The 15,177-nt window shown below is 37.4% G+C and overlaps 1 pseudogene across 1 annotated transcript; it reads right to left on the bottom strand.

Moving 5' to 3' along the window:
• Positions 1-5,190: 5,190 nt before the first annotated feature.
• Positions 5,191-13,007, bottom strand: LOC120083588 (phenylacetaldehyde oxime monooxygenase CYP71AN24-like; annotated as a pseudogene). Its single transcript, XR_016531037.1, has 2 exons — positions 12,041-13,007; positions 5,191-5,352 (listed from the first exon to the last, which is right to left on the bottom strand). The product of XR_016531037.1 is annotated as a phenylacetaldehyde oxime monooxygenase CYP71AN24-like (transcript).
• Between the last annotated feature and the right edge of the window lie 2,170 nt (positions 13,008-15,177).

Below are 15,177 nucleotides of genomic sequence, written 5' to 3' on the forward strand. Positions count from 1 at the left end.
TATTTTTTTTATCAACTATAACAGTTGAAAAAATCATAATAAATATGTTGATGCGTTCTGAAGATTTAGTTATTCATGAACTTGGAAATGATGGAGATAATGACGTTGACGTTGAAGTTGATGAATTATTTGGAAACGACAGTAGTGGTGAACATGATCTTGAATTGGTACCGTCAGAAATGTTCACCCGAATAGATTGAGAAATGACAAATTCAACGCGTGAACTAGGGTCTACTTCGGAAGAAAGGAATATAGATGGAGATAACTATAGTTTAATACAAAAAGAACATTGTTTAATGCCAAAGAAGATTTACAGCTTGCTGTAAAAAAAAATATTGTGTGACAGAACACTACAAAATTTTCGTAGTGGAATCAAATCAGGATCTTTAGTATGTTAAATATAAATCATGGAGTGACGGTTGTGCTTGGAGGTTACGAGCATGTCGGCGTAAAATTCATGGGATGTTCGAAATCACCAAACTTCAAGAAGAACACTCATGTTTGTTTTCAGAATTGACACGGGATCATTCACAGCTTGATTCAAATTTCATGAGTATTGAAATTCAAAATTTGGTTAGAGATGATCCTGGAGTATCTATGGCCCTACTTCAAGAAGCCATTAAAAAACAATATGGTTATAATGTCAATTATAGACGGGGGTGGCAAGCCAAGAGACAAGCATTGATTGCTATGTTTGGCGATTGGGAGAAATCATATTCGGAGCTTTTGTATTGGCTAAGTGCTCTTGTTTATTACAATCCAGAAACACGAACAGATTGGTTTTTCCTTCCCTCTAATGTATCAGGTACGACTATTTTTGGATGAGTTTTTTGGTCTTTTAGTCTTGCAAGAGAAGGGTTCAACCATTTAGGCCATTAATCCAGATTGATGGAACTCATCTCTACGGAAAGTATAAGGGAAAATTCTTGATAGCCTTATGTATTGATGCAAACGGACATATATTTTCCCTTGCTTTTGCTATCGTCGAATGTGAGAATTCGTCCAATTGGTCATGGTTTTTGTGGGTATTGCGTGAATATGTTAATAATGAAGAAAAAAGGCATTCTTGCTGCAATTAATAATGAAGAAATTGGTTAGAGTGAACCCAGAGCATATCATCGATATTGTCTTCGCCATGTTGCCAGTAATTTCAATACAAAATACAAATCAAAGCAACTAAAATTTGGTGTTTAAGGTTGGAAATCAACACCAAAGGCATAAGTTCATTCAGTGCATGAAAGAATTGAAACAGTTGCCCCTTGAATGTCTTGAATTTTTTTCAGACATTGACTTGGAAAAATAGACACAGTCACACAACAGTGGGTACTGCTATGGGTGGTTGACAAACAATGAAGCTGAATGCATGAACGGTGTTTTCAAAGGTGCTAGAATGTTACCAATTACTTCTTTGGTTAGGCTAACATTCTATCGCACAATACTGTATTTTGAACGCTGGAGACAAGAAATCAATGAAGCACTCGATCGTGGGGACATATATACAGAATATGCCCTAAAAAAACTGAAGAGATGAGAAAAACGAACATCGGCACATACGGTGACATCCATTGACAGGGAAAGTCAAACTTTCGAAATACAAACTGGCATAAGTATGATTTCTCCCTATAAAGGACAACACATCCAAGTTTTGAGCTTGAAAGAAGGGACATGTTTTTGCAATAAGTGGCAATCAATCAAGATTCCATGCTCTCATGTAATTGCAGTTTGTAATTACATGCATATGATATACCTACCACTTATTGATGAATGTTACAAATTGTCCATTTCAAACGTTGTTATGAAGGCTGCTTCCATCTAATTCAACACCCAGATTATTGTCTAGAATTATCATTTATAGAAATTCATCCAAATGCAGACTTACTAAGAGAACAAGGTTGGCCAAAAGTACGCACATTCATAATGAAATGAATTGGAGAGAAGCAAGCCGAAAAGAGCGATGTACAATTTGCAGAAGAGAAGGACATAACAGACGACGCACTTGTCCACAACGTACACTGGGTGCTTCGTCGTCTTTAGGTCATTAGGTGTATTTTTTGTTTACTTGTATATTTTATATACTTGTATTCTTTATGTACTTAAATTTTTCATGTAATTGTATATTTTATATATTTGTATTCTTTATGTATTTATATTTTTCATGTAGTTGTATATTTTATGTATTTGTATTCTTTATGTACTTATAATTTTCATGTAATTGTATATTTTATGTACTTGTATTCTTTATGTACTTATAATGAATTTATGTAATAAATTTATTTTATGTAATTGCATTTTTATGTACTTTTTATGTATCTTTTATGTCATGGATTTTATTATGTAATGTAATTTGAACTTTTTAGGTAATGGAGTCTAGTCTTTCTAATCCTATACAATTGTACCAACAAAATACGCATCATTCAGGACAGTATGAGATAGTTCTTCCACTGTAGTGTTGAGTTGTCGGAGAAGGGAGGTGACTGCACAACATACTATCCCATTTGATCACCGTATTATGTCATATGTTCAGTAGGCAGGTTTTCTTGGGGTTGCACAAATTGGTTTCATCCAGCTTGATTGGCACCTTATTACTGCTCTAATTGAGCTTTGGAGACCAGAAACCCACACATTTCACATGGCTTGTGGGGAATGTACGATTACGCTGCAGGATATTGCCATATAATTTGGGTTACGAGTGCATAGACAACCATTGACAGGTTCACTACAGTATGACTGGAAGAACATTTACGAAGAGCTCTTAGGTATTCTATCAGAGGATCTGAAGGGATCAAGATTAAGTATCCCTTGGTTGGTGTCCCAATTTCCAGAATTACCTCCCGATGCCGATGACATCAGCGTACGTAAGTACGCATGAGCATACATCCTGTAGCTTATTGGAGGATTTTTATTTGCTGACAAGTCAAATACTCTGGTGCATCTCATGTTCCTCCTACTATTGTCAGATTTCGAGCATGCTAGTACGTACTCGTGGGGTGGTGCATGTCTTGCATGGTTGTATAGAGAACTTTGTCGGGCTTCTAATGCATAAGCATTGGAAATAGCAAGGCTACTAATACTATTACAAATATGACTTATGATCGATTTCCAATTATAGCACCACAAGTCCAACTATAGGCCCCAGATCATCGTCCACTTAGTGCCAGTTATTATTTCATTTATATATTTATTTTGTTATCATTTTATGTAAGAATATAAATTAATTATATTTTTTATAATTTTAGTTGGAGTGATGCATTAGCTGCCTCTAAACAGTCAGCAAATATGTTGCTCGTGTATAGAAAAATATTCGACATATTGATGCACAATCAGGTAGTAAATGTGTATATAAATGAATATTTAAAATATTTTATATGTATACTTATTATTATTTTTTATCAGATTATTTGGATGCCATACACACAGATTTAGTCATCCTTACCTGATTATTGTCGTGATAGTGAAGACATCTAATTGACCTTAGCCCTCTTATATGCTTCCATATAGTAGAGTGGCATCATCCAGATCGTGTATTGAGACAGTTTGGTTTATGACAAATGATACTTTCATTGTCCTATACACTCCCAGCATTACACCCGATCGATTTGAGAGGTAAGCACGACCAAGACTGGCATCGAATCCATGTGGAATATTTATCCTACTGGCATGGACGACATGATCGTTGTGCACAAGAAGAATTAACAAATGGGCCAGCTGTATCAGACGACTACTTTCCCTGGTATAATTCGATCATGAGGTGATTTATCACACCTGACAGCACTTACTATTACTGCATGGTAACAGATTTAAAATCAGACATTTTCCATATATGATATGAATATTATTTAATATTTATTTATTTTTATTATACATAATAATTTTATCGGCGATGTTCAACAATATTCAGTGCAGAACAACTTACCAGAATTGGATTCAATGTGTCAGCAAACATTGGTCAGCATAGAAGGTATTATTCAACAAACAAAACGACTCAAAGTTGCTGATACCGATCGAAAACGTATTCTTCGTAGATGACAGTGACAACAGGGTGAACCTAATTTAGAGGGATACGAAGACAACCCCCATGAGAGGTAAGGGCCAGGGGGGGTCGTTTTTAAATCCCACATTGTATCATTTTCAAATTGTAAATTAAAGAACTAATTGTAAATATTCTTTAATATCATGGTATTTTTTTTTTAAATATGAGTGCAAGATGTTTTCATTGTAGATTAAATATATAATTAAGTTTAATAATGAAGAAATTTGTGGACCAATTCCTAAAGTTTTAATATTGGTGTACATCTACAATTAAAAAAAATGGTCAACAAACTTTTTTAAAAAAGAAAAACAATAATTAGCAAATTGTTTACTAGGTCCATGAGTTTACTTGACCGGTCAACCAATCAGCCGACGTGGTGCTGACTGGATTAAACGATACTCGTGTACCGGGTACACGAGTATGCCACATGGAAATTGTGTACCCAGTACACGATTCCACTACCCCAATTTTGTCAATAGTTTCCCAAAATATCTATTCTTAGAAAATGTTTCCATCCAACCATATTTTTGCCATTATTTATTAAAAAAACATTATTTAAAAAAAAATCCACATTGTGACTTCATAATTAAGCAAACCATATGGTTACTCTTACAAAAGAAAGGCTCATTACTCCATAATTACAACAAACACATTATTATTTATATTCACTCACTCACTCAATGCCTAATAGTTAATGATCAAACACCAAGAATTACATAGAATATGGAATTGGGATGAGATTGAGAGGAAGTTTCTTGAAAATAGAGAGGCCATGTTGTTCAGTCATATTCAACAACTCACCAGCTGGGAGCTTCCAATCAAACCAATAAAGAAGATTGGCCAATACATATTCAAAAGAAGCAATCCCAAATGACATTCCAATGCACTTTCTTCTTCCACTCCCAAATGGAATCAACTCAAAGTTATGGCCCTTGAAATCAACTTATTTCTTTTCATGCATGAATCTCTCTGGGATGAACTGGTTTGGCCTTTCCCAGATTTCAAGGTCTCTTTGTATTGCCCAAGCATTGATCCAGACCCTTGTTTTTGGTGGAATTTGGTAGCCTTCAAGGTTCAAACTTTGCATTGTTTCTCTTGGTAGCAATAGAGGACTTGGTGGGTGCAGCCTTAGAGATTCTTTTATAACACATTTCATGTACTCCATTTTTTAAAAGTCTTTTGTTTCAATCATTGGTTTTTTCTCCAACTATTGTTCTAACCTCTTCTTGAACTTTGTTCAAGACTGTTGGGTTTCTCATCAGCTCTGCCATTGTCCATTCCAAACCTGCTGCTGTTGAAACGGTTCCACCTAGTAACATATCCTGCAATTAGTTTTCAAAATGTTATATATATTATTCCTAATTTGTTGCTAACTAAGTAGTAGGAATTTGGTTAAAATACCATTTTGATTACGTGCTTTAGAACTTGTTTAGCCTATGCATTTTTAGAAAAATTGATGTGTTCTAACTAGTTCTTATAATTGGTTGAAAATTAATTTTTATCTAAATTGGCAAGAAATAAAAAATTAATCTTAATTCAAGATAAGACACAATGTGAATATCTTCTCTAAGAAAAAAAATTTACTTTTGATTTGGGAGGTTTGGATTAAGTTGCATTCAAGTCTCTCTTAATTTTCAAACTCAATAATTTTACATGTGAGGTTTTGTAAGGCCACAAATAATATATACTTATAAAAGGAGGGGTAAAAAGGGAAATGACATAACAACCAATGATGACCAAGGAAGAAATGTGAGAAGAGAAGAAGGAGGGGACCATGAGGCTGTTAAAAAGAGCAGGGATTGTATTGAAGGGGCAAGAAAAGGATGAGCTAAAAGTTAGAAGGCTTTTAGTGAGGAGAGAAGTGTCCAGCTCTCTCTAAGGTGCTGGGGTGTCCTTGCTTGTATTTTCTTCTTTCGAAGGGACGAGGGAGATTCATTTTGGGGAGAGGGTTGCTCTATTTTAGGGAAGGAACGACAGGGAAAGGTTGAAGAAATAGTTGATAAATAAAAGCAAGGAGTCTTGAAGTATTCACTACTGTCTTCTTCTTCTTCTTCTCTTTCTCTCTGTTTTCCTTGTTTGGTGCTGTTTTATTTTTACTTGCAGGGGTTGAAGAGCTTACAAGTGGTATCAGAGCCGCTTCACCTGGGGCGTACGCGTGTGAATGGCTTAGAAACAAATAGAGGATAAGCTGGAAAAGAATGAGAGAGTGGTCTCTGAGATGAAAGAAATGCTGTTGGGGCTGTGTAAGAATATTGAGAAGTTGACAGAGGAGATGAGGGAAAGCAATGCGGCTCGGAAAGCAGAGGAATCAGGTGCTTCTGATGGGAGGAGGATGAAAATGAAAGGAAAAGTTGACGAAACCGAGTCGACCCCCAGCAATGGAGGAAGGAGATCCGATAAAAGCAAGTACAAAAGGCTGGAAATACCCATTTTCGCTGGAGAGAACCTGAAGTCTTAGGTATACAGGGCAGAACACTATTTCGAAATCCACGAGCTGTCTGATCAGAAGAAGGTTAAGGTCGCGGTTATCAGTTTTGGGCCGGAGGAAGTAGACTGGTTTTGATGGAGCCACAACCGGAAACCTATCAATATGTGGGAGGACTTGAAAAGAAGGATGTTCGAATACTATAGATCGATAGGAGAAGGGAGCTTTGGCGCGAGGTTGCTGAGGATAAAGCAAGAAGGATCCTATGTGGACTACGTGAAGAAGTTTGTCATCTACTCGGCACCCCTACCTGACCTAGCCGAAGAATTTCTCAAAGATGCTTTCGTAAATGGGTTGGAACCAACGTTGAGGGCCGAAATGATCAGTAGAAAACCGATCACCCTGAAGAAATGTATGTATAAAGCCCAGCTGGTGAGCGACCGCAATGTGGCCCTAAAGATAGCTTTAGTGGATCTGGAGGTTGTTGGGCCTAGCAAAAAAGAAGCCCAAGGAAAGGAGAACTCGATGTTGAAGAGCGGGAAGACCCTGGATACATAGGGAACCAAACAGATCACCCTACCTGTGAAAAGTAACTTTGTGAAGAAGGAGCCACCCATGAAACGTCTCTCAGATAGCGAGCTCTGTGAATGGCTGGAAGAGGGACTAAGTTTTCGTTGTAATGAGAAATATAGCCCAGGACACCGATGCAAGTTGAAGGAGAACCGGGAACTGATGTTATTCGTCACCAATGAGAATGAAGAAACAACCATAGAATAGGAAAAAAGGGAGAAACTGTGGGAAGAAGAAGAGATGGAAACAGAGGAAATGACCAAAATTTCCTTGAGGTCAATATACGACCTATCAGTCCGGGGGGATGAAGCTGAGAGGGAAAATGAAGGGGAAGGAAGTAGCGAGACTGATCGACTGCGGAGCCACACATAATTTTGTGCATAAAAGGTTAGTAGACGAGCTAAAATTACCAATGAATAGGAAGAGCTTCTCTGTAGTAATCGGGAATGGAGATGCTATAAGAGGGGGAGAGGTTTGCAAGGCGATTGGACTAAAGCTACCCAACCTTAGTGTTAAGGCCGATTTCCTAGCGATTGATTTGGGACAAATGGACGTGGTGCTAGGGATGCCTTGGTTATGCATGACTGGGTTTATAGGAGTACATTGGCCATCTTTAACCATGTCGTTTCTGTCAGGGGACTCATAGGACATTCTGAAGGGTGATCCTTTTCTAATCAGGGCAGAGGTCTCTTTCAAGATGCTCACAACGTCCTGGGAAAAGGAAGACCAGGGATTTTTGGTAGAATTTCAAAATTATGAGTATGATAGTGAAGAAAAGATTGAAGGAAAAGAAGAGCTTGAGGAGTCAGGGGAGCTTCCACTCATGATCCGAGCCCTGTTCGAAGAGAATAAGGACATATTTGAGGAAATAAAGACACGACCACCTAAAAGAGCTATAGACCACCGCATCTTGATGAGCGCGGATCAGAAATCGATCAATGCGAGGCCATATAAGTACGACCATAACCAGAAGGAAGAGATTGAGAAATTAGTGGAAGAAATGCTTAAGGCAGGCATCATCCGGCCAAGCCACAGTCCATATTCCAGTCTGGTCCTATTAGTGAAGAAGAAAGATGGGGGATGGAGGTTCTGTGTCGATTATAGAAAACTAAACCAAGCAACGGTGGCAGACAAGTTCCCTATACCGGTCATTGAGGAGTTGTTAGATGAATTACATGGGTTAGCAGTTTATTCCAAGTTGGATTTGAGGTCAGGGTATCATCAAATCAGAATGAATGAGAAGGACATCGAGAAGACAGCTTTCAAAACTCATGAAGGTCACTATGAATTCCTTGTCATGCCATTCAGACTCACGAATGCACCATCTACCTTTCAATCCTTAATGAACCAGGTTTTTCGACCTTTTCTTCATAAGTTTGTAATGTTTTCTTTGACGATATATTGATGTACAGTCCTGACATATCAACACACGAGACACACTTGAGAGTGGTGTTCAATTTTCTTCGAGACTATAAGCTATTTGCAAACAAAAGAAATGTACTTTTTGCCAGGCGCAAATTAGGCCACTAGATATCAGCTAATTGAGTAGAAGTCGATGATGGGAAGGTCAAAGTCATGAGGGAGTGGTCACAACCTCAGAATGTTTCTGAATTAAGGGGGGTTTTGGGGCTCACGGTACTATAGGCATTTTGTGTAAGGGTATGGGAACATCGCAACCTCACTTACTAAGCTTCTCCAGAAAAAATCATTCAAATGGGGTGAAGAAGCCAATCAAGCCTTCATAAATCTGAAGCAAGCCATAGTCACAACCCCGGTCCTAGCCCTCCCAGAATTCTCTAAAGGGTTTGTGATAGAAACAGATGCATCAGGAATGGGTTTAGGGGCTGTTTTGTCCCAAGAGTCGAAGCTTATAGCATATTTTAGTCAAAAACTATTAGCAAGAGCCCAAGGCAAGTCTATCTATGAAAAGGAATTGATGGTAGTAGTCCTAGCAGTACAAAAATGGAGGCATTATTTGTTGGGAAGCAAGTTCACAGTGATCTCAGATCAGAAGGCACTGAAATTTCTGATAGAGTAGTGAGAGGTGCAACCCCAGTTCCAACGATGGCTAACCAAGCTACTTGGATATGATTTTGAAATCCTATACCAACCGAAGTTACAAAACAAAGATGCAAACGCCTTGTCAATAGTGCAGACACAAGGGGAATTGAGTGTACTATCAGCACCAACTATTATAGATATTAAAGTTGTTTTGAAGGAAGTGGAGGAAGATGAGGAGCTACAGAAAATCATCACCCTTTTGAAGGAAAATCCAGAGGGGAAACCAAGGTATAAATGGCAACACGATAGATTGACCTACAAGGACAGGTTAGTGCTATCCCGAAAGTCTAGTTTGATTCCTTCACTATTGCATACATTCCATGACGCAGTGTTAGAAGGACACTCTGGATTCCTGAGAACTTACAAGAGAATGAGTGGAGAACTGTATTGGCAAGGGATGATATCTGATGTGAAGAAATATGTTGAAGGGTGTGAAATATGCCAAAGAAACAAGTTCAAGACTCTCACATCAGCAAGCTTACTTCAGCCACTTCCTATTCCATATATGATATTGAAGGATTAGAGCATGGACTTCATGGAAGGGTTACCAAAGGCCGAAGGGTATGATGTTATAATGGTTGTTGTAGACCGCTTGAGTAAGTATGAACATTTCACCCCTCTCAAACACTCTTGCAAAGCAAGTAGCGGATATCTTTATTCAAGAAGTAATGAGGCACCATGGAGTCCCCTTATCTATTTTGACTGATAGAGATAAAATCTTCGTGAGCGATTTTTGGAAGGAGATGTTTACAACTATGGGGAAGAAACTAAAAAGAAATACATCATTCCATCCTCAAACAGACGGACAAACGGATAGGTTGAACATTTGTTTAGAAACTTATTTACGCTGTTTTTGTAATGAATAACCGAGAAAATGGAACAAATGGATAGCATGGGCCGAATTGTGGTACAACACAACCTTCCATATCTCCATCAAGTCCACTCCCTTTCAGGAAGTATACGGGAGACCGCCCCTACCTCTTATCACTTATGGGGATAGAAAGACATTCAACAATGCCGTGGAGCAGCAGTTACAGGAGCGGGACTTAGCGCTCAATGCCTTAAAGGAAAATCTAGCCATAGCTCAAAATCGAATGAAGAAGCAGTCCGACAAACATAAGAGAGAATTGAGTTTTGAGATTGGAGAAGAAGTGTACTTGAAATTGAGGCCTTACCGATAAATAACATTGGCAAGAAGAAGAAGTGAGAAGCTAGCATCGAGGTTCTATGGACCTTATCGAATAAATGAACGAGTAGGAGAAGTAGCTTACAAATTAGACTTTCCACTAAAAGTTGAAATACACAACGTATTCCATATCTCTCAACTCAAGAAGAAACTAGGATAGAGCCAGTAGATCCAACGACATCCTCCTATGCGACTGAGGAGTTTGAGTTGCAAACAACACCTGAGACCGTTTTAAGAGTACGATGGAATGGGGATCTGGCAACACACGAGTGGTTGGTCAAATGGAAAAGGATGTCAGAAAATGAAGCAACCTAGGAAGATGTTTGAGCCTTGAATCAGCAGTTCCCATGATTTAACCTTGAGGACAAGGTTCTTTTCGAGAAGGGAGGTATTGTAAGGCCACAAATAATATATATTTATAAAAGGAGGGGTAAAAAGGGAAATGACATAACAACCAATGATGACCAAAGAAGGAATGTGGGAAGAGAAGGAGGAAGGGACCCGAGGCTGTTACAAAGAGCAGGGATTGTACTGAAAGGGCAGGAAAAGAATTAGTTGAAAGTTAGGAGGCTTTTGGTGAGGAGAGAAGTGCCCAACTCTCTCTAAGGTGCTGAGGTGTCCTGCTTGTATTTTCTTATTTCGGAGGGATGGGGGAGATTTATTTTAGGGAGAGGGTTGCTCTATTTTAGGGAAGGAATGATAAGGAAAGGTTGAGTGTTTGTATCGAGAGGTTTTAGAAGAAATAGTTGATAAATAAGAGCAAGGAGTCTTGAAGTATTCACTACTATCTTCTTCTTCTTCTATCTCTCTGTTTTCCTAGTTTGGTACTGTTTTATTTTTACTTGCAGGGGTTAAAGAGCTTATAGGTTTATCCTAAGTCTGTCAGTTTTTCTCCTAATAAGTCACCGAAAATTGAAGTGGCACTCATTAAAATGAAATTTTCCTAGTTTTTAAAGTATTAAAATTAACCAAAAAGAAAGACTTTTAATATGTATACATTTTAAGTTTTTTTTCCCTGGGATGGATTGGTGTGGTTCTTCTATGCCTAGAACACCAGAATATCGAACCATGAACGAAGAAAGGCATGAGAGAAAAGCATATTGGCTAGTGATTGTGAGGCCCCAATTCTTGACTGGAGAGGACACCAAAGGTCTCTACCCTCCCAGGACCATTATAGTTACGACCACCGTTCACCGGGGCTTTGGTCGCCAACTCCCCTGTCATCAAGTCACCAACTTCCTTGACCTTCCGGCACTGGACAGGCGTCAGCCCCCATACATGGTCTTACAACTTTGCAAACAAAGAAAATTTTCGGTGGTATTCCTTCTATATATTGTAGAGTTCTTTACCTTGTCAATTCAATTTCCAATTCTTGGTCATTGAGATTCATGGGCAATACCGATTAATATTTTAATTGTCAATTGCAATAGGTTACAAAACTTAAGCTAATGGAATGAAGGTAAATTTAATATTATATTATTTAACACTTCCCTCACTTGTGAGCTCAAAATATGAAGAAGGCCTAATCAATATTAATTGGGGAAGAAATGATGTTGTAGGGGCTTGAACATAGGACCTCCTTGAACCACCTAACTATCTTAAATCATCGATTGACCCAAAAATTTAAGCTATAAGTAAAGATAAATTTAATTATATATCATCTAACAGATTAACTTTTTAAGATTGTGTTTGTTTCATTTGATAAGAGGTAAATGTGGTTACTAATTTTAAGAACTGTATATAAAAGAGAGAGAGAGAAATACTAAACCTGTAAATTGCTTTGAACTCGACCATAGTGAAACCATAATAAAGATTGTCTTGTTGTTGCAACTTTAGCATAATCCCCACAAAATCCTTCTCACAAGATCCATTATCACCACTACTCTTCATTTTTTCCCTATGTTCTTCAATAACTTTCTCAAAAAGCCCATCCAATTTTTCAAAAGTGGTTTTGAGTTGTCCATGAAATCCCCTCAACACATCAATCCATCCAAACCAAGGAAACGCATCCCCAACACAAAACCCCACCAACAGCACCATAGCCTTCCTCGTCACATCTCTAAACCCATTATTTTTATCCTCAAACTTCTCTCCCAGATCGCATCTTCCCATTATATTGTTTGAAGTTGACATAAGAAGCTTGTTAAGATTCACTGATATTGATGAATTCCCACCAATCTTTTTCACAAGCTCTGCGACTTCTTCATCTCTAACATGTTGAAAAACTCATCTCTTTTGGCACTCAAAAGCCCCATAGCACACACTTTTCTGGCCTCTCTCCAGTGCTCTCCATAGGAAGCAAAGGCCACATCTCGGCATCCATAGAGTAAGGATTTTGCAGCTCTATTTTGAGCTCTGTTTGAGAAGATGGTGTCATGTGACTTCATTACTTCTCTAGCTAGTTTTGCTGATGAGGCAATGAGAGTTGGGGTTTGGCCTAGTTTGAGGAGCATTAGAGGCCCATATTTCTCTGAAAGAGATGCCACTGAGCGGTGTGGGAGGCTGCCTAGTTGGTGAAGGTTGCCAATTATTGGGAATTGTGGCGGTGATGGTGGTAAGTTAATTTTGGGGCTTTTGGTGGACAAGAGATTGAGTGAAAATAGGAAGAAGAGGAAGAGGAAGAGGAAGATCATGAGTGAAGAAGAGATGGGATTATTGAAGTGAATGGTGTCTGCATATGAAGATTGAGTAATTTGCTGCACAAGTTGGAGATTTTTGTACGATATTGGATCCATTTCTGTCCCACTTTCTTGAGGGAATGGTTTTTTTGAATTGCATAAGGTTAGATATCAAGCTACATTTACAATGGGGAGGGAGGCAATTGACCATCCAATAGACACCAAGAGTAATGAAGTCTATGGTCAAATCTATCTTAGCTTAAGAGTTAACTTCAATACAAAGGGTTTTTTTTTTTTTTTTTTGGAACACTTCAATTACAAAGGTTGCTTATACAATGTAACAAGATCACATTCATTTTTCAAATCCTCTATGATTGGATACATGTAGTTGTACAAGGTGATATTGCAATAAATTGATAAGACCGATTATAGTTTTTTATCGACTAAATCTCAGTTGAAACTCAAAAGCAACTGGGAGGTAATATGATGATTAAAGAATGAGTTAAGAAGACAAATGAGTGGTACCTTTTATTATTTAAAAGAAAAATAATCTTGAGAAAAATTATTTTCAAGTTAAATATTGTTGGAATGCTTTGAATTTATTTGTTGGCGCTTCGAACAATCAAGTACGGGGGTCTCACCCCGAAACCTATTCAGAATTCGTATTTAGCATATTTATTTATTTATTTGTAGTTATCTACGATTATGACCCTAGGGTTTAGAGTAGTGTGCTATATAAACTCTCTAACCCTAGAGGCGCCGTTTGATGTAATTTTCTGAAAATATTCTCCCTAATAATATTGTCCTCCCTCTGCCCGTGGACGTAGCTAACACACTGTTAGTGAACCACGTATATCTGTATGTCGATCTTCTCTATCTCTACGTTTCTTTTTGTATTTTTTAATTGTCGATTTCGTAACAAATATATATTCAACGCTTTGTAGAAATAACGTAAAACATGAAACATTTAAGAATTCAAGGTAATTAAAACACTAGAGAGATCTATAAAATTATTCTTTAAGAAAATTCATAATCATACAAAGTAAAAATCTTCATACAACTTATACTCAAATTTGTAATCTTACCGACATAGAGTAATCTCAATACGTGCAATGGAGCAATATGATCTGTTCATATTGAAGTATTCTCAAGAGGCGTACATTGTAGAACAAATTTGATCCTACTACAAATAGAGTAGTCTCAAGACGTATAACAAACCAATCTAATATGGTCATATAGGTGCATGTAGAGTTGCTTCAAAAACCTAAAGCCTATGTGTGTCGAAGAGGTTCTCAAAAGCCACTTTTAGCTTAAAACTTATATACAATTAGTTTCGTTGCTCAAGTCTCAACCATTCATTTGAGAAGGTACAATTTTGTCATTTTCCATTCATTTTAGGATCATTCTCTCTCCATCTTACCTCCACGTTGTTTTTTTCTTATTAAAACAGTACCATTCTCTCTCTTTATTAAATTTATGTGTAATTTTCCCTCAGATTTCTGATACCATTATTTTAAAGAAAAACAATAAATAAAAAAAAATCCGATTCCGTCATAGAAAAACGAAAAAAGAAAAAAAAAAAAAATCCTTATTCCTTATGAAGAGTCTTTTTTATTTTCTTTTGTTTGAACAAGAAATTCATAAAATTAATTGGCATGTCATTTCGTTTGGTTACTAATAGCTAATTGGAGAATAGAGTATATAGCAGAATTTTATATTTCAATTAGAAAAAATGACAAAATCATTAATAATAATTTAATAAATCTGTTGTGGACCACGTGATATGACTTTTTCTAATTCTATATTTGCCCTCAATCTGATCTGTAGTACATATAGTGTAATTGTTAAAGACTGAGTTTGTCACACCCCCTTCCAGATTACCCTTTTAACCTGAGAAGGGATGTGAAAACGGCAGTTGACAACTCTCTTATGACAACTATTGTCCAACCTATATCAAGGAACTCGTATCTTTAGCACTTGTTGACCTGATAGTAGTTAAGAATTTTACAGTAATTACATACATCATCTCATCTTTCACTTAACTACATAGGTACTACCATTCAGAAAGTTCACATCCATTATGTTACAGCCATTCAGATAACAAATATTTACACGTAAAACCTTTGACTCCAAATCTCTACCCAGAAATCTCAAGACATGAATAGCCAAAATTAGGGTTTAAAACATGACAAGTGAACCACCTAAACTTCAAGTTATTGGAGAATTCTGGTAATGACAGACTGGTAGATCTACTCAACTTTGGGACGTCAACCACTACCTGGGAAGA

Source organism: Benincasa hispida, chromosome 8, assembly GCF_027475165.1.
Source record: "Benincasa hispida cultivar pf3 chromosome 8, pf3_genome.v1.1, whole genome shotgun sequence".
Lineage (NCBI taxonomy): Eukaryota > Viridiplantae > Streptophyta > Magnoliopsida > Cucurbitales > Cucurbitaceae > Benincasa > Benincasa hispida.